Below are 25,070 nucleotides of genomic sequence, written 5' to 3'. Positions count from 1 at the left end.
GGTGTTTGGGACTTTGAGATTCCAGTTTATTCTCATATAATCCATCCTAAAGCTCTTTTTGGACAATTTTCTTGTCCTTGCCATTGAGATACTTAGTTACATGCATGGAACTACCTTGATATGTTTTATGTAACTTTTTTTTTTTTTTCTAGCTAAGGCCAAGTATATTTGTTCAGGTCTATATGATAGCTTCTAAGTTGGTACAACTCCACTTCAAATTTAGACAATTAAAGATCAGGAGAAACTTTCTATAAACAAAATAGTGCAAAAATATGTCAGTGTATTTTTTCCCTTAATAAGCAAGGTAAAATAGATTTGAAATGTTTATCACCTTGGTGCTTTATGGTATTTGAGTAGAATTTAGCAAGAGCAGACATTCTTGGCATTTCCATGAGCTTTTATTTCTATTATCTCCAATACTTTCAGATTTCAAAGAACAGTTTTGGTGCTAATTACCAGATTTTGACTTTTACGAAAACCCCACACCACATGTCCTGATTTTATACCCAGTTGCATGTGGAATCTGAAATGTGGTTTTATCAAAATAAACTCACACTTTGGTGTGTGGAATTTCACTTGTAAAGTAGAGATCATAATTTCAAAAACAAACACAATTTGCACTTGGTTTTGCTTGAAAAAATAAAACGCTTGGCTGTGATCAGATGAAAAATGTTTTACTCAAGTACTGGCTTTTCTCTGAAAATCTCCCGTGGTTGTAGCCAAGTGGTCGTGAACAGCATCATCTTCCAAGCAAGCACCTTGGCATCTCCTTATTTAATTGGTGTATTTTAGAGGTTTTTTTTTCCTTAAAATTATTTTATTCTTAAGCAGTCCAAACGTTTATTCTATCATTTCCTTCTTATTTGGGTCAAGAGCAGTGCTTGTGAGGACCAATTAAGGGAAGAAAAAAAAATTCTTAAATTACTAATTGAGTCAAAGAAAAGAATTAAATACACTGTTTTCTGATGCAGAAATATCCGGTTATGTCTCCGAGAGGCAACTGATGTCACAGAAGACAGATCTGAATTTGAATTCTAGCCCTGCCACCCAGTTTCTCTTTTGCCTTGCGCAAGTTATATAATCTCTCAAATTCCAAGCTTTCTCGTCTTGTAAATGGCAATAACTAACAGAATAAGTTTGAAGATGGGTTGAGAAATGAGACATGGAGAGCCCCTAGTTACATGCTTAGAACATAGCAGATACTCAGAGAAGCTGCTGGTGCTTGGGATGGCATTTCAAGTCCATGGCGGAAAAATAAAATAAAATAGAATCAGAACACTTGACTTACTTAGATTTTAAAGTTTTTTTAATTTAAAAATTATTTAATTTTTATTATTTAATTTTTTAAAGATATAGTTCTCACTATGTTGCTCAGGCTTGTCTCAAACTCTTGGCCTCAGGTGATGCCCCTACCTCAGCCTCCAGAGTAGCTGGGATTACAGGTGTGAGTCACTTCACCAGGGAGATTTTAAAGTTTTTATATGTAAAATTGAAAAACAGTTTGTGCCATTATTACCTATCATCAACTCTATCAATAGTTTTTGTTTGTGTTAAGCATTAAAGCTATTCCAAAAGAATTAGCCCTCATGATCCAACAGGCTCATAACACAGAAAGAGAAGAATGCAAGAAAGGACCATGCATTTTATCATTTACAAGGCACACAAGACATCCCTGGATGCCTCTGAGGAGAGTAGAGAGAGGAGAAAAATGTAGAGTGTGGTCCTGTTGTCAGCAGGGTTGGGTGGAGAGCCACCTCTAGTACTTATCGCTGTGAATCTTTCAGTAGGTCAATTAACCTCCCAAAGATGAATAGTCGCATTTGTCTTGATGAGCTATTTTGAGAATCAAATGAGAAAATCCATTCAAAGTCTTAGCAAGGTCCCTGGCACATGATAAACATACCAGAGATGGTTTAGCCCTCACCATGATTATTAATCTGTGTTTCATTTAGGGGGTTCTTTCTTAGAAGCATCTATCTACCTTTCTGGGAAGAACACAAAATGGAATAGAATATACAATTTTGCTTTTAAAGTTCCTCTTTCTATCCAAGATCTTTATCATTTTACGTTACCATTGTTCTGAACAGCCCATGGCTATAGAGAGAGCTACCTTTCATTTTGAGAGGAATGATTGGGTCTCAATTCATTGAATTACTTGAACATAATAACAAACTTCCAGTTTCTTTATTTCTTCATCTTGGACATCATGTAGCAATGCGTACACAAGTAGCCTTAGGTCTTTGGACTTCATCATGAACAACCTTTTTATGAGTCCGTGGTTAAACTCTTTATGAGATTCATCAAAGTGAGTAACACTGCTAGTCCTGTAAGAGTCTCTTACCCCATGAATGATTTATAACAAAGAGAGCTACTTTATTAAAAGGTTCTTGTGCTTGGAGTCTCTTGTGAGCTCAAAGAGCTAAGAGTTTCCATTATTACATTAGAAGAAATACATGTTAATTCAAGATAAATTTAAAAAGCTTTGGGAAGTTTATCAATTTGTTGTATAGTCCCATCTTTTAAAAATATTCCCTTCCCTTTGTTCCTTTAATCATTTTCATGTGTTCATTTAATTAACACTTCCTGCATGTTACAATGTTCTTGACCTTGCTAAACAATAAGACTGGTGGAACCTCTGCCCTCGAAGAGTTGCTAATGGTTCTCAAAGGGAGCTGCACATCAGCATCAGTGGGGATTTGTTTTATGGGAACCAACATGTAACCATTGTATCAGAGTCTTTAAGGTATGGGTGAAGACCCTGAGGCAGAAGGAGCCTACTACTTTGATGGATCTAAAAAGAAAGCCATTTGGGTTGGACTACAGTGTTCAAGAGGTAGAGGGTAGGAGATGGCTATATTAGAGAAGCAGAGTCTGACCTCAGGCCAACCTCCCCACTTTCAGAAACTGTTACTTAACTAACACTAGATTCAACAAAACACTTACTCAGATTATCAAGTGCGATCCTTTTCAATTTTATAATGAGTGGGGTATTAAAAATATTTTTGAAGAACTCATGCTTCATTTCAAATATATGTTGCAATTTGAAATCTGCTAAATGTGGTCTTAACATCAATTTTTCAAAACAGGGAAAAGGAGCCCTCAAATGTCTATAGTAAAATTTTCTTAATCACTTGAACTACAGATGCCCGTTCTTTTCTGTCCCTTCCCTTGCAACATTTTCCTAGCAGAATGTTTCATACATTCAAATGTCATCAATTACTAACTCTAGGTTATGAACACACACTTCTCTTTTACTTGGCTCTTTATATAACATTTTCCAAGTCCATTGGTCATTTATTATGTGGCCTCGATGTCATCACATGGTTACTACAAAGGTGGGATGAAGGAGTAGAGTAACCTGACAGTAAGCTAAGTGTGGGATTTTGGGAATTAATTAATATCATTTTGATGTGAACATTTCTTGAATCTTATTTAAAATTATATCTGGGTCTTTAAGATCTCAGTTTATCCATCTTATTATTTGTCTTTTTATTGTCTAGTAGTCACAAATTTCTTCAGTGTTTCTCTATTGTCATTTTAAGTAGTTCAGTGATAAAGTACAAAATATTTGTTTTCAAAATTTCATAGTTTTCACTTCCTTCTTAGCTTAGTTATAAACTAGCTAAAAATAAAATCAAAAGGGAATAAATAGGTAACCCTTCTTTTAATCCAATATCATTTAGACCATCTTACTATTTGGAGATGTGTTTTTTACTATCAATGATTTTTTGCAGTAGTCAACAACTTAACATTTTTTGACCACCTCTATTCAGAAAATAATTACTTTTATTATGATAAATCTCCTCAACTCATACTGTTATTCCTTTTTACATGAGTTGGAATATTATTAATATTTCACATTAATGTGATATTTAATAAATGACTTAGAGAAAGGTTTTGATCAGAAAAACTGTACATGATAATTCCATTCTTGCAGACCAAATGTATAATTTATAAATCTTCATTACACAAAATATTCAGAATGATCAAGTCCCATTAATTCATGTAAAAATATTTAGCATTCTGGAATAAATCTTTGAAACATCAAAAAAAATATTTCTGGGTAAATTTTTGAGTTGTGATGCTTTTAATCTGCAGTCATAATGTGGATCTGGCATCATTTGATTGCATAATTAGAAGAAAAGATGGATGCATGAAAAGTCATCTAATGGCCTATTAGAACATTGCTTTGTTTGATTCATTAATATGGAATGAAATGTATATTGTAAGAAACTACTGAAACATATTTCCTTGGCTAAAATTCAAGAATGTTTATATGATTGGAGAGTTATTTTTCCCGGAGAGTAAAGTTTAATTGTAATCAGATGTTCATCTGGAAGCACAAAGATAGTAATAGTATTGTTGGAAATGATATTTAAATGTTTGCCTTATATTCAGCCTCATGTAGAACCACACTCATGTTCAGAATATATAGATGAACAAACCTTGCTTTTACGTGTCTTTTTAATCAAATTTCTTCCTGGGGTCTAAGTGCCAGCTCTAGAAGCTGAAATGAAGTTCCGTAGAGAAGTCCAAGAAATCACGGTAGTACCTGCTTACTGTTTCTGAACCTCAGTGTAAGGGGTGCTGAGTCATACAACTCCATTGAACTGTATTTGAATGATGCTCCCAGGTGTGCAATATAGCAGCATAACTTTAAAGAGCACTTGGCTTTTGTGGCACACTCAAATCTCTGATTTTTCACACTGCTGAAAAGACTTTTTTTTCCAAATTTCAGCTATTTATTAATCAGTGTAATTTCTAGTAGATTACTTCAACATGATTTCATGCATTTAGAGGAGAAATATTTCCTGGTTAAGTGGAAAATTGTGCGGATAGCTTCTGGAAGACCTTCATTCTAAAGCAGCTTTAGAGCAAAACACTTCATTTAGAAATCTGGACCTTCTTTCTTCATTTTCTGTAATCCACATTCATTGAGTAGAACTCGTATTGATCATTGGGACCCAGTTTCTTCCAGGGCTCTGGGTTATTCTTTCTGTCCCAACTAACATCTGGATCAAACAATGCCAGACTCAAGAGATACAGTGCTGCTCCAGTACCTCCAGCTCCAATAAGTACAGTGGGAGATCAAACTCGGATGCTTCTTGGCCTGACTGATGATCTGGCGGAACATGTTTGTGACAGAGGCCTCCAATTGGAAAGGAGAGAACCAGCATAGCCACCAGGCCCTGGGCTAAGTAGTATCTGCACTCAAAAAGACTGGTTTTAATGTATTTTTTAATGTTATAGTATAGTTAATAGGCTATCAGGTAAATCTATGAGCCATATTCCTCTACTTAACTGGAGGAAGTGTAAAGAAAGAGATATACCTGATAATAGAGAGACTGGTAGATTTTAGAAAACAAAATGGAAGAGAAAGTTAAGTGAACAGAATGCTCATGTTGGAAACTGAAGGAAGAATGAATTAAGTTTTATCAATTCGACCTTCTTAAATCTCTTGATTTTTTCTGTTTCCTTTCATACCTCCTTGCTGCCACACCACCTTAATTTTTTCTTATGTCTATTATTTCTGTAATTGTTCTCACAGCCTCCAGTCTTAACCCAATCTTTCTTACTGCACTCTGCCTCCAGATTGATTTTTTCAGGATAAAAATCCAAATACATTAGTGGTGCCTTCGGGTTCCTTTATGACCCAACTCTGCTTATCTTTCCAGCTTAAATTGCTCCAAGCATTCTAGGATTCAAAGCATCCTTATTTGGACTTTCCCTAACATTGATGTTCTTCCTTCCCTTGAGTCCTTTAAAAACTCCTTACCGTTAGTTAATATGACTAGAACCTTAGGACCTGGCTTTGACATAATCTCCTCCAAGAAGTGTTCCCTGGTAGCTCCCACACCATTGTTAAAAGTTCTGTATAAACCTTAATGTAGCTCTTATTAAAAGGTGTTTGAACCATCTGTTTACTGGTATGTCTCACATCAGTAGGTTTAATCTCTTGAAGACTGAGGCTGCATTTTTAAATCTTATATTACCAGGACCTTACATAGTGCTTGAAATCTACAAATTGCTTAAAACTCATTTGTAGAATGCTTAAATAGCTGAGTTAATAAATGTATAGTTAAAGAATGATTGAAAGGGACAGACAGAAATAGGCAGATTCTGAAAAGCAAAAGAGAAAAAAAATTTTCTAGTTTATTTTTTAAGCTGTAAATTTTGCCAGTTTCTTTCTTTTTTTTAAATTTTTATTTTACTTTAAGTTCTGGGATACATGTGCAGAACATGTAGGTTTGTTACATAGGTATACATGTGCCATGATGGTTTGCTGCACCTATCAACTCATCATTTAGGTTTTAAACCCTGCATGTGTTAGCTACTTGTCCTAATGCTCTCCCTTTCCTCACCCCTGCCGACTGCCCAACTGGCCCCACTGTGTGTTGTTCCCATCCCTGAATCCATGTGTTCTCATTGTTCAGCTCCCACTTATGAGTGAGAACATGTGGTGTTTGGTTTTCTGTTCCTGTGTGAGTTTGCTGAGGATGCTGACTTCCAGCTTCATCCATGTCCCTGCAAAGGACATGATCTCATTCCTTTTTATGGCTGCATAGTATTCCATGGGGTGTGTACCACATTTTCTTTATCCAGTCTATCATTGATGGGCATTTGGATTGGTTCCATGTCTTTGTTAGTGTAAATAGTGCTGCACTAAACAAAAGTGTCCATGTGTCTTTATAGTAGAATTATTTATATTTTTTTGGGTATATTCTGAGTAATGGCATTGCTGGGTCAAATGGTATTTCTGGTTCCAGATCTTTAAGGACTTGCCACACTGTTTTCCACAATGGTTGAACTAACTTATATTCCCAACAACAGTATAAAAGTATTCCTATTTCTCCACAGCCTTGCCAGCATCCATTGTATCTTGACATTTTAATATTCGCGATTCTGACTGATGTGAGATGGTGTCTCATTGTGGTTTTGATCTGCATTTCTTTAATGATCAGTGATGATTAGCTTTTTATCATATGTTTATTGGCCATATAAATGTCTTTTTTTGAGAAGTGTCTGTTCATATCCTTCGCCCACTTTTTCATGGAGTTGTTTGTTTTTTTCTTGTACATTTGTTTAAGTTCTTTGTAGATTCTTGATATTAGCCCTTTGTCAAATGGGTAGATTGAAAAATTTTCTCCCATTCTGTAGGTTACCTATTCACTCTGATGACAGTTTCTTCTGCTGTGCAGAAGCTCTTCAGTTCAATTAGATCCCATTTGTCAATTCTGGCTTTTGTTGCAGTTGCTTTTGGCATTTTCATCATGAAGTTTTTGCCCATGCCTATGTCCTGAACAGTATTGCCTAGGTTTTCATCTAGGGTTTTCATGGTTTTGGGTTTTACATTTAAGTCTTTAATCCAGCTTGAGTTAATTTTTGTATAAGGTGTCAGGAAGGGGTCCCATTTCAGTTTTCTGAATAATGGGTAGCCAGTTTTCCCAACACCATTTATTAAATAGGGAATCCTTTCCTCATTTCTTGTTTTTGTGCCAAAGATCAGAAGACTGTGGATGTGTGGGGTTATTTCTGAGGTCTCTGTTCTGTTCCATTGGTCTATATGTCTGTTTTGGTACCAGTACCACACTGTTTTGGTTACTATAACCTTGCAGTAAAGTTTGAAGTCAGGTAGCATGATGCCTCCAGCTTTGTTCTTTTTGCTTAAGATTGTCTTTGCTATACAGGCCCCTTTTTGGTTTCACATGAAATTTAAAGTAGTTTTTTCTACTTTTGTGAAGAATGTCAATGGTAGTTTAATGGAAATAGCATTAAATCTATAAACTACCTCAGGCAGTATGGCCATTTTCATGATATTGATTCTTCCTATCCATGAGGATGGAATGTTTTTCCATTTGTTTGTATCCTCTCTTATTTCCTTGAGCAGTGGTTTGTGGTTCTCCTTGAAGAGGTCCTTTGCATCCCTTGTTAGCTGTATTCCTAGATATTTTATTCTATTGGTAGCAATTGTGAATGGGAGTTCATTCATGATATGGCTCTCTGCTCATCTACTGTTGGCGTAATTTTTGCATATTGATTTTCTATCCTGAGACTTTGCTGAAGTTGCTCATCAGCTTAAGGAGTTTTTGGGCTGAGATGATGAGGTTTTCTAAATATAGAATCAAATTGTCTGCAAATAGAGACAATTTGACTTCCTCTCTTCCTATTCAAATGTTCTTTATTTCTTTCTGTTGCCTGATTGCTCTGGCCAGAACTTCCAATACTATGTTGAATAGGAGTGGTGAGAGAGGGCATCTTTGTCTTGTGCCAGTTTTCAAAGGGAATGCTTCCAACTTTTGCCCATTTAGTATAATATTGGCTGTGAGTTTTTAATAAATAGCTCTTATTATTTTGAGATATGTTCCATCAATACCTAGTTTATTAAGAGCTTTTAACATAAAAGGATGTTGAATTTTATTGAAGGCCTTTTCTGCATCAATTGAGATGATCATGTGCTTTTTGTCATTGGTTCTGTTTATGTGATGGCTTATGTTTATCGATTTGCATACGTTGAACCAGCCTTGCATTCCAGGGATGAAGCCAACTTCATTGTGGTGGATAAGCTTTTTGATGTGTTGCTGGATTCAGTTTGCCAATATTTTATTGGGGATTTTCTCATCGATATTCATCAGGGATATTGGCCTGAAGTTTTCTTTTTTTGTTATGTTTTTCCCAGGTTTTGGTATCAGGTGATGCTGGCCTCATAAAATGAGTTAGGGAGGAGTTCCTACTTTTCAATGATTTAGAATAGTTTCAGAAGAAATGGTACCAGCTGCTCTTTGTATCTCTGGTGGAATTTGACTGTATATTTGTCTGGTTCTGGGCTTTATTTGATTGGTAGGCTATTAATTGCTGCATCAATTTCAGAAGTTGTTATTGGTCTATTTGGGGATTCAACTTCTTTCTGGTTTAGTCTTGGGAGGTGTATGTGTCCAGGAACTTATTCATTTCTTCTAGATTTTCTAGTTTATTTGCATAGAGGTATTTATAGTATTCTCTGATGGTAGTTTATATTTCTGTGGGGTCAGTGGTGATATCCCCTTTATCATTTTTTATTGTGTCTATTTGATTCTTCTCTTTTTTCTTCTTTGTTCATCTAGCTAGTGGTGTATTTTTTTTGTTATTTTTTTCAAAAAGCCAGCTCCTCGGTTCATTGATTTTTTTAAGTTTTTTTTTTGTGCACAGTTTCTTAATTTAGAAATTTTAAATATTTTTGATTTTCTCATGCCAATTTCAAAATCTTTACCCTTGTCTCAAGTTAGTAGTAATAAATATCTAGGTTATATATAAATATAAAACACATATACACATATATGTATACACATACATAAATATTAACATGAATCAAAAAACATACAAACATATAAACACATACACATAGATTTATGGATATACTGTATACATATATTTATTCAGAGACTTATTCTATGAGCACAACAATAATTGAATAGATTTTATTGATGTTTTCTGAAATAATTTCTTTGATTCATGTTAATATTTCAAGACTTCTGCTGTTTCTTAGCTCAAGGAGAACTATAATACTCAAGTTTCTAGAGAGCAAATTACTTCCAAATAGAAAATACATGACCTTATAGTAAGCCAGTATGCTACTATGCTAAGTTAGGGATTGGGGTGATCCAGACAAAAGTCTAAAACTATCACTGAGGGAATGAAACAGGGGGAAATAATCATTTCTTATTTTTATCTTGTCCTATCAGAATTTTACAATATCTAAATAGTAACTTTTTTGTCTTCATGAACCTTAGTAGAGAATTGTTTATTAAGAAGAAGATTATTAGCTCTTTATTGGTAAAATTTTACTGTGAGGCTAGCACCCTGTGAAAATGAGGGAGCTAAACATGGTGGAAGACATTCCTGGGATGTAAGTAACAGTCCTGCCTACCTGGTCATCAAAAGTCCTTTTTAAAAATAGAACTCTTAGAAGGATGGGATCAAAAAAGATCCTGCTAATAAGAACATGCGGCAGTTCTATTTATTGGAGACAGCACAATTTGAATACGATGATGTCATAATATGAAAATGCCACAATTGGCAGATTAGTGTGGTTGGATAGACTGGTAATCATGGATTCTATCCTGTTGAGGAGGATCAACTGGCTTAGCACTGTTGTGATATTTTGCATGTGCTGAGCTAGACAAACCATATAGGACAGACCTAATATAAAGGGGGACAAGGACGGATGCAGACTCAGATGAACATTATTTTTTTACCTAAATTTACTCTAAACTAGGAAGCAAGCAGTACAAAATACACACACACACACACACACACACACACACACACACAAGGATACATGCCAGTGCACATAGCTTTTCAATGGCTATTTCTTGCCAGAGAAGCATCTAAAACTCAGCGACTAGTGCTTATAGTACAAACAAATTCACTATGGAGCCCAGGATCAATGATGGCTGACTCTACTTCCTGTAGGCTGGGGGTACAGCCACATCAGTACTGAACACTCAACTTATTATTCTATAAGACAATTCTCACTATAGTCATATACCTCCAGAGTCTAGTTTTTGCTGTGTCATAAGGTCTGGGGTAAGTATGACCATGGCTACACACCTACCCATGTCTTTCATTAATATTTTGTTTGAAAAACTATTCCTAGGCTAATGAGTAGGACAGATGTGCAGAAATTAACCTCGGGGCCGAGACAGGAGGATCACGAGGTCAGGAGATAGAGACCATCCTGGCTAACCCGGTGAAACCTCGTCTCTACTAACAAAGGCAAAAAACTAGCCCGGCGAGGTGGCAGGCGCCTATAGTCCCAGCTACTTGGGAGGCTGAGGCAGGAGAATGGCGTAAACCCAGGAGGCGGAGCTTGCAGTGAGCTGAGATCCGGCCACTGCACTCCAGCCTGGGCGACAGAGCAAGACTCCGTCTCAAATTCTCAAAAAAAAAAAAAAAAAAAAAAAAAAGAAATTAACCTCAGTTCCTAAAATAAAACAAGCTAAGGGAAACTGTACTCATTATGTTTTTGATTTTTAGATTTTTTCTTTTTCTTTCTTTCTTTTTTTTTTTTTGACAGCCTCCCAATTTTTATTTAGGTATCTTATTCTCTCTAAATTTCAATCCCGGCTTTGTGGCGATTGCTTTAGGAAGGAGCCTGTGACCCTGTTGGTTGGTAGAACATCAGGACTCAATCTCAGAACTTTCATTAGTGTCATCTCACTCACTCTTTCCTACTGGCCTTGAAAAGGAGGTGATGAGAGACTGGAGCTGTGACCCCTTTGTCATCAAGATGATGATAAGCTTTTTGAGAATGAAGACAGAACATTGGAATAAAAGTCCAATGGTGGAGGCAGAAAAAAGCATCCTGGTAATGTCATTTAAATATTTATCGAGCCATTTCTTCGCTTGCACTTGCACTTATCTGAGCAGATAAATCCTGTTGGCTTAAGGAGTTTGGATTGTGGTTTTGTTCCTTGAATGTTGTACAGTCCTAAATAGTACAGAATACCCAGAAAGAGAAACAGTGGATCTGGTTCATTTACTAAAGAATTATACATATACGTTAAGTATTTGCCATATTACCCATGATCTTCATGTCCTTTTACATGACACAGTAATTGTACATTCTCATCAAATATATATATGTAATCATATATATTTGATTTCCCAAATGAATGTGTTTCATAGTCTTCGTGACTCATGAGTCTTTCCGATTTGCTGCTTGCAACCATTCAGAGTTTTGGGTGGCTCTATATCATATTAGTCCTGCTGTGTCTGACAATGAAGTCCTCAAATACCCCCACTGCAGAGGCAACGTAAGTGCTGGTGTGGGAAAACTCCAGCAATCATATTCTGTGAGAGTCAGAGATGATCCGAGTCATCTGAACAGTCCTCCAGTGCATCTGTCTCATATGTTGCATATGATTTGTGAGAAGTATCCCTCCAGTTTTCCTATAAAACTAACATCAGTGTTTACCTATAAACAGACACAGAAGTCACTGCTGACTGTACTCTGCTTTGTATACAATCCTATTATATAAAGAGCTCAAGCAGCATGTCTGTCTGCCTAGATGTGTGTGTTCTCCTTCTCCAGCTGCCAACCACCTAAATTATTCAGCAAGCCCTGATCATGCCAAGTTTTTAGTCAACAATGGAGATCCTGCCAAAGAGCTAATAATGTTTAAAAAAAAAAAAAAAAAAAGCAATGTTTGTGACAATTAACAGAGCCTGCAGCCTGCAACACGCGTTGGACTCATTTGTAAAGGAAAATTTAAATGATATGCTTCATTATAAATGGTCCCATGCAGCACATTGCTAATCAACCAAAGCCGCTTCTTCTTCTCCCTCATCGCCCACCCTCCCACTTCTTCCTATCTGACAAACCCAAATGGCAGCACTGTGTCAAGGCTCTTGGCCACTGCTTGCTGCGGCTATAAATGTAGTGTGGTTATCTATCAGTATTATAATCAGCTTAGATCAAACTGAATAATTAGTTCTAACATGGATGAATAGAGCACCAGCCTCTTATCTTGTCTATTAATAATCACAAGTATAACTTCACAGCCAAATCAAGAGGTATGTTACTGTTCCCCTGAGAGCCTGTTTGGGTAAAACCCCCTGTGACTGCACCAATCTAAGTAGTGCAGATGGGACAGTGAGCCCATAATGATGGGCTGACAGCTGCCAAACCCAGAAATCCCTCCCCGACTCTTGGCAGACAGAGAGAGAGAGAGAGAAAGAGATTGATTGGGGAAGTGGGGCTGATTCGCCATGCTAAATAACTATTATTTGTCCAATAATGGTTTGAGATAAAGGGAGAGGAAAAAGGAGAAAAGAAGACAGAAAACTGTTGCTGGGTCTCCAGATCCCAAACTCAGGGAAATGGAATTCCACAGCCTGGCCCAGCCTAAGGATACTTAGCCTGTGGACAGCACAAGACCGCCGTGTGCCTTCATTTTTAAGGCATCTGGCTGTTCCTTCCTCAAAAACATCTCACATAACTCAATTCTTTAAGCCAGAAAAATATTTTATTTATAGAAGTGATCCACCTTTAAGTTTGTCTTTTTTAATCATAAAAGGCCAAAAATAGTTTATCAGAAAGGACACAACTTGGCTGAGTGCGGTGGCTCATGCCTGTAATCCCAGCACTTTGGGAGGCCCAGGTGGGTGGATCACCTGAGGGCAGGAGTTCGAGACCAGCCTGGCCAACATGGCGAAACCCCATGTCTACTAAAAATACAAAAATCAGCCTGGCGTGGTAGCTACTTGGGAGGCTGAGGCAGGAGAATTCCTTGAACCCGGGAGGTGGAGGTTGCTGTGAGCACCACTGCACTCCAGCCTGGATGACAGAATGAGAGTCTGAAAAAAGAAAGCAAGCAAGAAAGAAAGAAAGCAAGAAAGAAAGAAAGCAAGAAGGAGGAAGGAAGGAAGGAAGGAAGGAAGGAAGGAAGGAGGAAGGAAGGAAGGAAGGAAGGAAGGAAGGAAGGACAGACAGACAACTATATTTTTTAAAGTTGTTTTTAAGCTTTCATAAACAAGTTATCATGTACCTCGTAGTGCCTCTCAGCTTTGCTTTATTCATATATGCCACTTTGTTGAAAGCTGTGGGCCTTCTCCTCCCCTAAAAACTTTGCTATATGTAAATTATACAACAATTTGAATAAGATTTGGGGAAAGTCACAGTCTCTCTAAAGACCATCTGTGAGTTTTTAAGAGGTCAATAGGCCCTAGTTTAAGAACATCTGGCTTAAGCACAGAAAGTAAACAACAAAGACATCAAGAATAGAAGTAGAGTTCCTAATTGTGTAACAAACTGTGTTTTAAATGTTCATCTGTAGTTTGATTTTTGGAAATTGGGAAAATACTTTTCCATTGGAACACTATTGATGGAAGTTCATTTATTCATTCATTCACTTTCTATTTTACTGTCCCTCTCTGCACATGATCCCTCTTCAACTTCCTACTTGCATGTCAGTCATTGGGCTGTGTGCTGGGAATACAATGCTGAAAATCTTGGTCCTCGAGAGACTCACAGTCTGGTGGAGTTTAGCAACATGTTAAAAAATGTCTATATATACCATAAAAAGTGCAATCACACTGGTAGTATCCACTTATTGCCATACAGAGAAGGAAATAATTAATTCTGCTTGGTGGTAAGCAGAGAGAGAGGAGAGAGAGAGAGAGAGAGAAAGAGAGAGAGAGAGAGATAGATATTATTATTTAGGGATTTCCAAAAAGAACTAATGTTTAAGTTGTCCTTTAAAGGATGAACAAGAGTTTTCAAGGCAGACCAAGGGTATTCCACACAGAGGAGGCTTAAATACACACAAAGACATGGGAAGGTGACACAGCACGAAATTCTTAAGAAACTGTAGAGAACTCAATGTTGTCATGGTGTATAGTGTGGTGCAAAGTGCTGAATGATGAAGTGATTGGGCAGCAAAGCTTAGACTGCAAAAGAGCTCATATGCCTGGTTATCATATGTTAGGGTCCGTAGACTTTATATCTCACCTTGGATTTACTGAGATTAAATAGACTTATATAAGGGTAACCTGGAACAATACTTTCTTAAGAGGCCCATCGCTCCAAAATATTATCCACGAAGCCTCAAACTAACCTTCAGCCAATGCCTGGTTGGACATTGAAGGGTACTGAAAAGTTGAAGCACAGCAGAGACAAGGCTAGGTTTAACTTAAAAAGATTGAAGTTTTGCAGAGATTATTTTAGAGCTATGAGCCTCTTAAAAAGGTACTGTTCCAGGTTACCTCTACATAAGTCTATTTAATTCCAATAAATCCAAGATAGGATATAAAATCTATGGGCCTAAAATCTTTTCTGTTAAGCAAAAGGATGTAACGTGAAATGTGGACAGGTGATTGGATTTGTCAGGGTGGAGGTAGTTGAAGACCTTAACAGAGAGTTTTCAGTGGCTTTGTGAGAGCAAAATCTGACTTAAGTGGGTTGAAGAGAGAAAGGGACATAAGAAAGCAATCACAGATGAAAAAAATGATGATATATTCTAAGGGTGATGAGATAAACCAGTAGAAAGGGAAAAATGATGATGCAGGAAAGAAAAAATTATATATGCAGGAGCAAAAACCCTGAGTAAAAGGGGGCAGAGCTGGAATTCAGTGTAGAAATAGAGGAACTGGTCTTAGATAGGAGCAGATACATTTTGTCCATTCCTTTTAGGTAACAGGAACAAAAAAAAAAAAAAAAAAAAAAAAACCTGTCTGGAATTGCAGTCCATGGAAATGGGAGGGAAGCAGGCAAGTTCTTAAGAAAAGTAGAATATTCCAAGAAGACAAGCCAGAAATCAGGAGTGACTCTGATCAACACAGTGCTTTGCTAAGCACTCAAACTACCATGGTATCTGCTACACACTCCTGAGGCATTTCCCAGGACAGGAGAATCATTATCAATTTCTGGGATTGCATTTTCTCTGAAAACCTAAAAACATCATGCTATTGTCTCCCAGACTGAAGTTTATTGTGGAGAATTTGAAGCTAATCTGAAGTTCCTTTCCTATAGATGATTTGATCATTTTGCCTAGATACTTGAAAGATCTTTTTTTTCCCTTTGTATTTGAAGTCCAACAACTTTACCAGGCTATAATCATTTGTGTTGTTTCCCCTTGTAGAGTATAATATGCTTTTTGTATCTGAAAATTCAAACCTTTTTTTTTTTTGCCTGGAAAATTTTCTTTTATTAAACCTTTGAAAATGTTCTATTTCATTAGATCAGATTTGATTTTTAAAAATATCAATTATACATATATTGAATCTCCTTTGTCACATTTCATATCTATGATCTCTGTAATACTTTTAAAATCTTTGTTCATTTCCATTTACTTTTGTTCAATTTTCTCATTCCTAACTTCCACATATCTAACTGTGTCTATTAAACAGCTGTGTTTCTTTTGTATTGCCTATAACGTGACTTTTGGTTTTAGTTCTATCATCCATTTCTTACCTTAGCTTTTGCTGCATTGTATATCGCCTTCTTGTATCATTTTACACTATCTTTCTTAAGCTCTCCTATTGAGTGTATGGCAATGTATTTGGTCAGTTTTTTTTTTTTTTTTTTTTTTTTGAGACAGAGTCTTGCTCTGTTGCCCAGGCTGGAGTGCAGTGATGTGATCCCAGCTCACTGCAACCTCTGCCTCCTGTGTTCAAGCTATTCTCCTACCTCAGCCTCCTTAGTAGCTGGAATTACAGGCACATGCCACCATGCCCGGCTAATTGGATCAGGTTTTTATCTTTTAATAGCAATGACCCTACCCCCTAGAGATTATTCGTCTGCCATTTGTTAATCCTTTTACTTGAATTATTTTTATATAGATTCTCTTCTGGTAATTTTAGATAATTAGTCATTTTTTAATTTCAGAAATTTTTCCTGGATCTTTTGCTTATCAGAGCTTCAAGTAGGGGAGGGGTTAATGGATTGTTTTGTGCTAGTTTTTTTGGCCTGCAATGGATTCTTTTTCTTTTTTTTTTTTTTTGAGACAGGCCCTTGCTCTGTCACCCAGGCTGGAGTGCAGTGGTGCGATCTTGGCTCAATGCAACCTCCATCTCCTGGATTCAAGTGATTCTCCCACCTCAGCCTCCCGAATAGCTGGGATCATGGGCATGAGTCACTGTGCTTGGCCATTTTTTTTTTTTTTTTTGTATTTTTAGTAGAGTCAGGATATTGCCATGTTGGCCAGGCTGGTCTTGAACTCCTGGCCTCCAGTGATCCTCCTGCCTTGGCCTCCCAAAATGCATTGGATTCTTGAGTGTGTGTGTTGGAGTTAGGAGATTGTCTTATGCTTCATTTATTCTCAGCCAGCAAACATATGCAGCTCTAAGACTACTTGAAAATTGAAATCACTCTCCTGTATGATGTTTCCTATACAGACTGTTTTCTGAAAGAAATAGCCTGACTATGCATTTCTTTATTCTTCCCAGCATTTCCTGCTACCTTTCATGTCAGCAGGGTCATAGCAAGTTACCACTTGCAATCCATGCAATTATTATCATTGTTTCCATAAGCATTTTTGCTTCCTTGTTGTAATCTTTAGGCTACACTAAGTATTTTGGATAATTGAGCTCCTCTGTCTCTTTGAGATCTGTAACAGCAAGTGCCTTTCTGTACCTCTACTTGATCTTTACCTTTCTCATATATTTTGGGGCAACAGATAACAATTTTGTTCAAGGTAGAGTTAATGTTTCCACTCTACTTCCAAAGAAACTTAATCTGATAGAAATAAAAATTTCCTTGCATATACAATAAAGCAACTTCTAATTTCCAAGAGAATACAAAATTGTATTTACTCAGACATCCGCAAATCCGAAGTCAGAAATCATTTTTTAATACTTACTTCTTATAGGAGACATTTATACTTGAATTAGAATCTCAGAATTTACCTAGTATCATAGCAAACTGATGGGAGAGAGATTTGGCCAAAAGCACTTTCAATCCTTCTAAATAGACATAGGGCAGAGACTACTACTAATTATATTCATTCATCCATCAGCTGTCTAGGTCAGGATTCTTTTTTCTGAAAGAGAAAGAAACCCAAAGTCAAAATACTTAAGCAAAAATGAAGGATTTGTTGTTACATATGAGCAGATTATAAGAAGGTCAGGAGTAGAGCTGACTTTGTAGAAAAATAGAATTGGAGACTTAATTGCCATCAGGCCCCCTTCCCTTCCCTTCCCTTCCCTTCCCTTCCCTTCCCTTCCCTTCCCTTCCCTTCCCTTCCCTTCCCTTCCCTTCCCTTCCCCTCCCCTCCCTTCCCCTCCCTTCCCCTCCCTTCCCCTCCCCCCCCCCCCCTCCCCTCCCCTCCCCTCCCTTCCCTTCCCTTCCCTTCCCCTCCCTTCCCCTCCCTTCCCCTCCCCTCCCCTCTCCTCCCCTCCCCTCCCCTCCCCCCTCCCCTCCCCTCCCCTCCCTTCCCTTCCCTTTCCCTCTCATCTTTCTTTCTCTCAGTTTCAACTGCTCAGGGGATGAAACCACTGTAGGGGATTCAGTGATTGGTAGCTCCAAACTTACATCTTTACAGTGTCTTGAACTTCAAAGAAAAGACTATTTTTCTCTGTCAGCACCAGCGTAAAAATCCCAGGGGAACAATTCTAATCAAGCAGGATTAATACTGAGGCCTGTCCCTCAGAGCTCGAACTGTGGCCAGGCTTTGCTTCATCTACATGTCCAGCCCATGTTGAAAAGAAGTGGAGTCTATTTTGGCAAGAAAGTAATGGAGAGGAAAGACTGTGAAGGCCACAAACAATAACCACTACACCAAACTAATTGTGGTTGTAAGGCACTGTAGTGATGTTTTCATGCTGCCTTTCCAAGAGCCATGTGGTATCACTTGTAAAATATTATAGCTAAGCTTCTTCTACATATATAAACAAACAAACACAAGAAGCATACTTTATGGTTATCTCACACAAATGTGACACAGCTATTTTATTTTGAGCTGATAGGAAAAGCATAAACGCATAAATGTGTAGTCGTTCTACCAGTTCTCTATTTCTTTTTAAAATCATGTAGTCAGAGTTACTTCTGGCTGGACTGACCATTAAGTGAGACAAATGTTAAAGAGATCCCTCTGCGAAAGGGCTGCTTGGTCCCTGGAAACTTCAAGAAGTCCTTTATTAAGTACGTAAGCTTTATTTAGTTTATCTCAGTTGATAGGAATTGAACAGAATAAATGATTAGTATAAAGTATGCCAAAATCCACACTGTTTACTTAGGAAAGTTGCATTTCACCAAGAGTTTAGAATGTATCTTCACTTTTTATACTATTAATATAAAGGCAAAAGGTGTAAATTCTGCAGAACTTATAAACCATCTTACCCTTTAAAAATATTTTACAATGCATTTCCAAATTATAGATACTTTTATGAAATACTCTAATTTCAATTATGTGAGACATCAGGTGCTAAAGGAAGGTGAGATACTTGCTAGCTCTTAGAAGAAAGAAATGTTCAAATTTTATTTTATTTTATTTTACTCCTTTGAATAGCAGTGTAACTTCTTCCCAGTCAGCCATGGAGTAGTTTCATTCTATTTATCAGGATAATGAAAGTCTCAAAATTTCTTCTTTCAGGGAAAAGCAGCTGGAAAGAAGTAAAGTGAGCAATGTTTTCTTATTCTTTTGTGAATTTTATAGAGCTAGTAACTTGGCACAGACTCATGCTTCCAATATCTTACCCCTAAGGAGCTAGTTAGTGTAAAAAAAGAGAGAAAGAAAAAAGAAAAAAACCCACTTGGGCAAATGCAAGCACCAATTCCTTCTTTCAAAAACAAGAGAAGGGAAAAATAATCCATTTTTTATGGAATATTACCTATAAGTGCAGACATGACTTAGGTAATCATGCTTTTGTTGCACACAGACTGTAAAATATTTATGGAGACAATGTGATTTGGGTCAAGACATTAAATAAAGTAAAAGTTGCTTTATTCAATATGTGATGAACAGTATCCATATTAAAAACCATTGGGAAAAGTGTTCAAATGAAAAAATATGCTTAAAACAAATTCATCTGCTCAATGTTCATGAATGTTTTAAGAAATGCAGACAAACAAGTCTTGAAATTCATATTTACTGTACACAGTTGAAAAACTAATAGTATTTATTCAATTCAGAGGGGGAAGTGACTCAAAATTTGGCTTTTAATGATCAACAGGAAATACTTTTCCTGAGAAATTACTAACGTGTTTGTTGTCAGCCAAACTACAATAGAGTTATCACTCTTCTCTTGGCAAATTGCTAATGCTATTAGACTAACATTGATTTATAAAGGAAAGATTTCTTTCAGACTACAGAAAATATTAAGTTTTCACTCAATAATACTGTCTAGATTGAAGGAATATGTGTGTGAAGAATGCAAAGCTGAATGTTTACTTGAGAATTGGGTATTGCTCAATGGCAATTATATGGCAAATTAAGTAACACATTGACTCGGGGATGTTATTTAGTGCTGATTAGGGTCAAACTGTGGGGTCTTGTTCTGCCAGGTCATTCTCTAATGTGTGTGCAAGATGAAAAAATAAAGCTTCATAATTTAAACAGAGAAGTAACGTGCAGCTACCTAGTGTTACTCTCTGAAATCTGCCCTCTGGAACCCACATTCTGGTTTAGCCAGTAAAATTCAGGGTCAAGTTGATTGTGACAGTTTTACTCATTCACTCACTCATTCAGTGTTTTGTGAATTATAAATTCCTTCCTTTGAGAAGGAACAGTTACCCATTCCCACCAAAGCAAACTTCACATAAATATCAATCCAAATTCAGCCTTCAGCATTATGCAAATTGGTGCATACTTTGCTTTCTTGTTTATATAAATAATGGAAGATGTGGAAAAGCCTGTATGACTTGGTTCAGGTGAATTTGGGTCAAACTCCAAGAAAAGATATTATTGATAATAATAACTGACATTTATTTATTAGGTCTATACTACCTGCCAGGCACTGTTCTACGTGCTTCCTTTAAGTTATCAAGTGGTTCAAATGATCTTTGGCTCCTGAGTGAGTCATAAAATTTAACATAATATGTATGGCAAAAATAAATCTCAGTTTTAAAAATTCTGCTCCTTTTGGGCACAAAGCTTTGAAGTTATTAGGAACCAGTCATAGGCATGATGCCTATCTGTGAGGAGGTTTCACAGAACCCTAAGGTAAAAACAGGGCTAAGAACTGTATGTAAAAATAATGCAGAAATAATTAAAGTCACTACTGCTTAAGTGAAATCTAAATGTTGAGTACTAGTAAGTGTCCCTTTAGTATTACATTTTCTGGCATTCAGGTAGCACACACCAGACAATAAATTAACAACAGGTAAACTGAGTACCATAGAATCTGAGGTTGGAAAATGAAGGGTCAAGAAACAGAAACTTTTTATATTTTGCTTGCAAAAATATTTCTGGTCCCAAGTCTTCCACTTGCCTTTGGTCTTTCCAGACCAACTGGAACAGAAAAATAAATAAATAAACAAACAAAAAAATTCACTCATAGGTTTATTTCATTTTTTATTTTTGACATTTTTTTTCTAGTCTAGTAGCTTGCAGAATTATGGTTCATGGGCTGAATCCATCCTGACACCTGCTTTTGTACAGCCTGTGAGCTAGTTGTGGTTTTTAAATTTTTTAATGGTTGGAAAAAATTTAAAAAGATAATATTTCATGATGTGTGAAATTTATATAAAATTTAAATTTCAGTGTGCATAAATGACGTTTTATTGGAACACAGACATGCTTATTCATTTGTGTATTGCCAATAGCTAATTTTATGCTGCAACAGAATTGAATAGTTAAAATAGATAATATCTGGCCTGCAGAATCTAAACTATTTACTATCTAACTTTTTAAGAAAAAGTTTACTGGCTCCTGTTCTAACCCAATAACGTGATAGGTTCATTGCTAAGTCCAACTAGTTGTTTGCGACCCATCCTGTGTGATACATCAGATTTCCAAAAAATCTGAAGAGTTTGACATTTTACCCTACTTGTAAGTCAACAACTTTGTCTGATGCATTTTATGAATGCTGGTAGAAAACACACAATTCCAGGACCAGGGTCAAAGGGCAGTTTCTTACTCACAGCATTAGCAGTATCCAGAATATCAGCATTTCTGAGCTACGTTCTCTAGGCCTTAGAGAGTCTCTGCATACACAATGGGTTGCATTTCAGGAAAGAAACTGAGTTTAAGGAAACCACTTTATAATTGGCAGTAAGCATACCGTGTTTTGCTCTAGAGGAAGATACTATCTCTATTTTCTAAGGCTGCTCACACTACAACTATCATTGAAAACAAAGCAACAAAGGGAAGTAGGAGTAGAAGGAAAGTAGAATACATGGAGAAACACAGGAGATTTACTCTGAATCATTTTCCAACAATGATTTTTTTGTTACTTTATTGATAAACCTATGTGGTGAGACCAAATAAATATTGCAAAACTGTTTAGAAAAATAGCTAAAAAAACAGAATTGCACTTGACAAATTTCAATAATACAATTTAAAAACAATTTTCTATGAATATTTCAATGTTGTTTAGATAGGTAAGCAATGTGGAAAGTGGATGTTTTTACGTATATAATTTGGGGATACACAGTCAGGCCTGCAGAGCTCAAAATCAAATGCCTCACTCCTTCTAATAGATAGTGAGTTTTACCGTTTACATGATAGTGGAATTGTCTCCACTCTCTTTGGTTTGATTTTCAGAGCAAAATTTTATTATTTGATAGAATTTCATAGTCTTTTGAAAAATGCAGATGATTATTGTGTCTCCCTGTGGCTACCAGAATTCTCAAAGAAATGTTTCATTCCCTTATCTCCAAAGTAGAAATTCCTGGTTGGCTCTTTGTTCACCAGCTGTCTGCGAGAAGACTCAGATACAACCACAGACTGGAGTCCGTGAGTAGCGAACTCAGGCTTGCAAGAAGGCTGCACCAGAATCATAAACTTACAGGAAAAACATTTGAAAAGGTACAAATGCATTCTGTCACACACACATGCTGACTTCTACCAGTTTCTGTTTTAGAAGGTAAACAATCTTGAACCAAGAGAGGTAGAGGATATTAAGGGTTTGGCAAGCAAAATACCTCTGGGGATCCAAGGGAAATAATTAATATTGTAATTATTATAAGGGAATAATAATTATTGCTAAACAAGTGAATGTTCTCTACTTTTTTTGTAGAGAGCAGTCTTTCTTAGTTTGGCCATTTGGTCAATATATTTTTTGCTTTCTTCCATTGGGTTGTCCTATGACTCTACCTTGGAATTTGCATTTCTTGAAATAAAAGAAAAGGGTATGACTCACAACTATTTGAAAATAAATATATGTATGAATATATACATATGCATTTCCTTTTTTTTGGCCAGCATTTCCTTTGTAGTTAACTGCTACTAAAAGTAAATAAAATGATTTATTAAAACAGGTTAGTCTCAATCACAAATAATATGATACCAAACTGTCATTTTAAAATGGTTGTTTTACTTCATTTTTACTGTTATCTTTTCCTTTTAAGAAAAATAAATGTTAAAAACTGAAAATTCCTGGAGGCCAAAATTGGTGATGCAAATGCATTTTTTTCTTATCACTCTGGAGGGAAAGCAAGTTTTGAAATGCTTTAAATCACAAAGCATTTTAAGATACAACAAATTAAATTTTTGAATCACTTTGATGACTGTTCTGAAAGGAGTTTTGTATCATCAGTGTCAAGAAATGTGGTGGTAGGAATGGTGTCTGATCACCTCGTTGGAACACTGGCAGGTGGGGGAGAAGGGAGACATCTGAGACCCTATAGAATCTAATTGGGGTAGTTTTTGAAACCTTGTGTGGAATGTCATTTGTCAAATAAGCATACATATCATCTTTTGTCATAGTGAAAATTTGTGGTAGCATCTTCCAGTTAAATGTTCACATTCTCCAACTCCTAGCAATCCTGCTCCTGTCTGACTGGTAGATAGCGTAAGTTGGGTGACTGTAGCTTCATGTATTTCACCTTCCAAAAGATAAAGGCTATTCTATCTGGGGCTTGTGGTCAGTATTTATAATTCCTTTTCCACTAGTGTTTTATTGTAAAGGATGTCATCTGGAAATCAGTGGTGATATGGAGAGAGTCTCAGCAACTTTACTAATTTAGAGTTGTTTTGTTATGTTTTGATATTCATTTGGTTTGGGAGGGTGTTAAGTAGTGCACATTATTTTTACCCAGAGAATATTACACTAGCAGATTGTAATGTGTGAGAGGTTCACCACTCCAAATGAATTCCATTCTATTCTTAAAAAATTGTGCCATTAGGCCGGGCACGGTGGCTCACGCCTGTAATCCTAGCACTTTCGAAGGCCAAGGAGGGCGGATCACGAGGTCAGGAGATGGAGACCATCCTGGCTAACAGGGTGAAACTCCGTCTCTACTGAAAATACAAAAAATTAGCCGGGCGTGGTGGCGGGCGCCTGTAGTCCCAGCTACTCGGGACAGGCGGAGCTTGCAGTGAGCCGAGATCACGCCACTGTACTCCAGCCTGGGGAACAGAGCGAGGCTCCGTCTCAACAACAGCAGCAAAATTTTACCATTAATTGCAAATTAAAAATGACCTATAGTTTTAGTTTTCAACTTTGCTTTGAGAACTGTAAGACAATGATTGAAAAATATTTAGAGCCTTTAGAGAGAGAGACAGCATTTTCCTATTAAAACATGTGTTGGTGGATTTCCCTTCCATTCCTTGCTAACTTCAAGAGAAATCAACCTCCTCTCCAAAAAGCAACTAGAACGGTTATCTTCTAAAACTATCGTTAGCTGCTAGCAACTAAAACTGTCTTCTGAATACTCCAGTGTCAGAGGCTTGACATGGAGATGTTTGAGAATGGAGACAAGAAAAAGAAATGAAATAGTCAACAAGCACATTAAAGAATTATGCTCCTTATAAATCTTTGACCTCTTCTGATTTCATATTTCTGGTTTTACTATTCAACAATGTTGATATGAATTTCAAAACATTTGTGTTTCTAACTGTTTATTCCTGCTGAGTGATTAGTTTCTGGAATAAAAAGATTAATCAGGAAATGACCCTTGCCATTGATGGACAGGCTTATAGTCTACTTGAGTAGACAAATACACAAATGAATAATTACAATATATTTAAGTTGTGTTTTTTAGCTGATAATTTCTCCTATTTTAAAAAAATATTATAGAGTAACTTTAGTAGGCATTCAAAAATACTTGTTGAGGTACTATTTAGGAACATTATTAAAAAATTGTCCAAGTTGGTACAGGACAGGGGGGTGCAGTCCAAGCAGGTTTTGTAGAGCTGAGTCTAGTCTTGAAGGCTGACTACAAGCTGGCAAGTAGATAAAAAGTAAAATGGAGTGTGTGGGAGAACATTATAGGTAGGGGGGAAAGCACAGAAAAGGCATCAAACTAGGAAATAGTGGGGCATATTCATCCAAGGAGTTCAGTACTGTTAGAGAAAATAGTTTGTGTGTGAGTGAGAAAGAAAGCTTGAAAGCTAGTCAGGAACAACAGTTTGGATAGCTTAGCATACCATCTATATTTTTAGACTTAATCTTGAATGAGAAAAGAAAACCACTGAAGCATTTTAGGTAGGAAA

At 36.7% G+C, this 25,070-nt stretch overlaps 1 pseudogene; it reads right to left on the bottom strand.

Moving 5' to 3' along the window:
* Nucleotides 1-4,888: 4,888 nt before the first annotated feature.
* LOC126961247 (cytochrome c oxidase subunit NDUFA4-like) lies at nt 4,889-5,134 on the bottom strand (annotated as a pseudogene).
* Between the last annotated feature and the right edge of the window lie 19,936 nt (nt 5,135-25,070).

Source organism: Macaca thibetana, chromosome 8 (assembly GCF_024542745.1).
Source record: "Macaca thibetana thibetana isolate TM-01 chromosome 8, ASM2454274v1, whole genome shotgun sequence".
In the NCBI taxonomy this organism is placed as follows: Eukaryota; Metazoa; Chordata; class Mammalia; order Primates; family Cercopithecidae; genus Macaca; species Macaca thibetana.
Note: the sequence above shows the minus strand (reverse complement) of the source record. Positions and strands in the feature narration are given on the sequence as shown.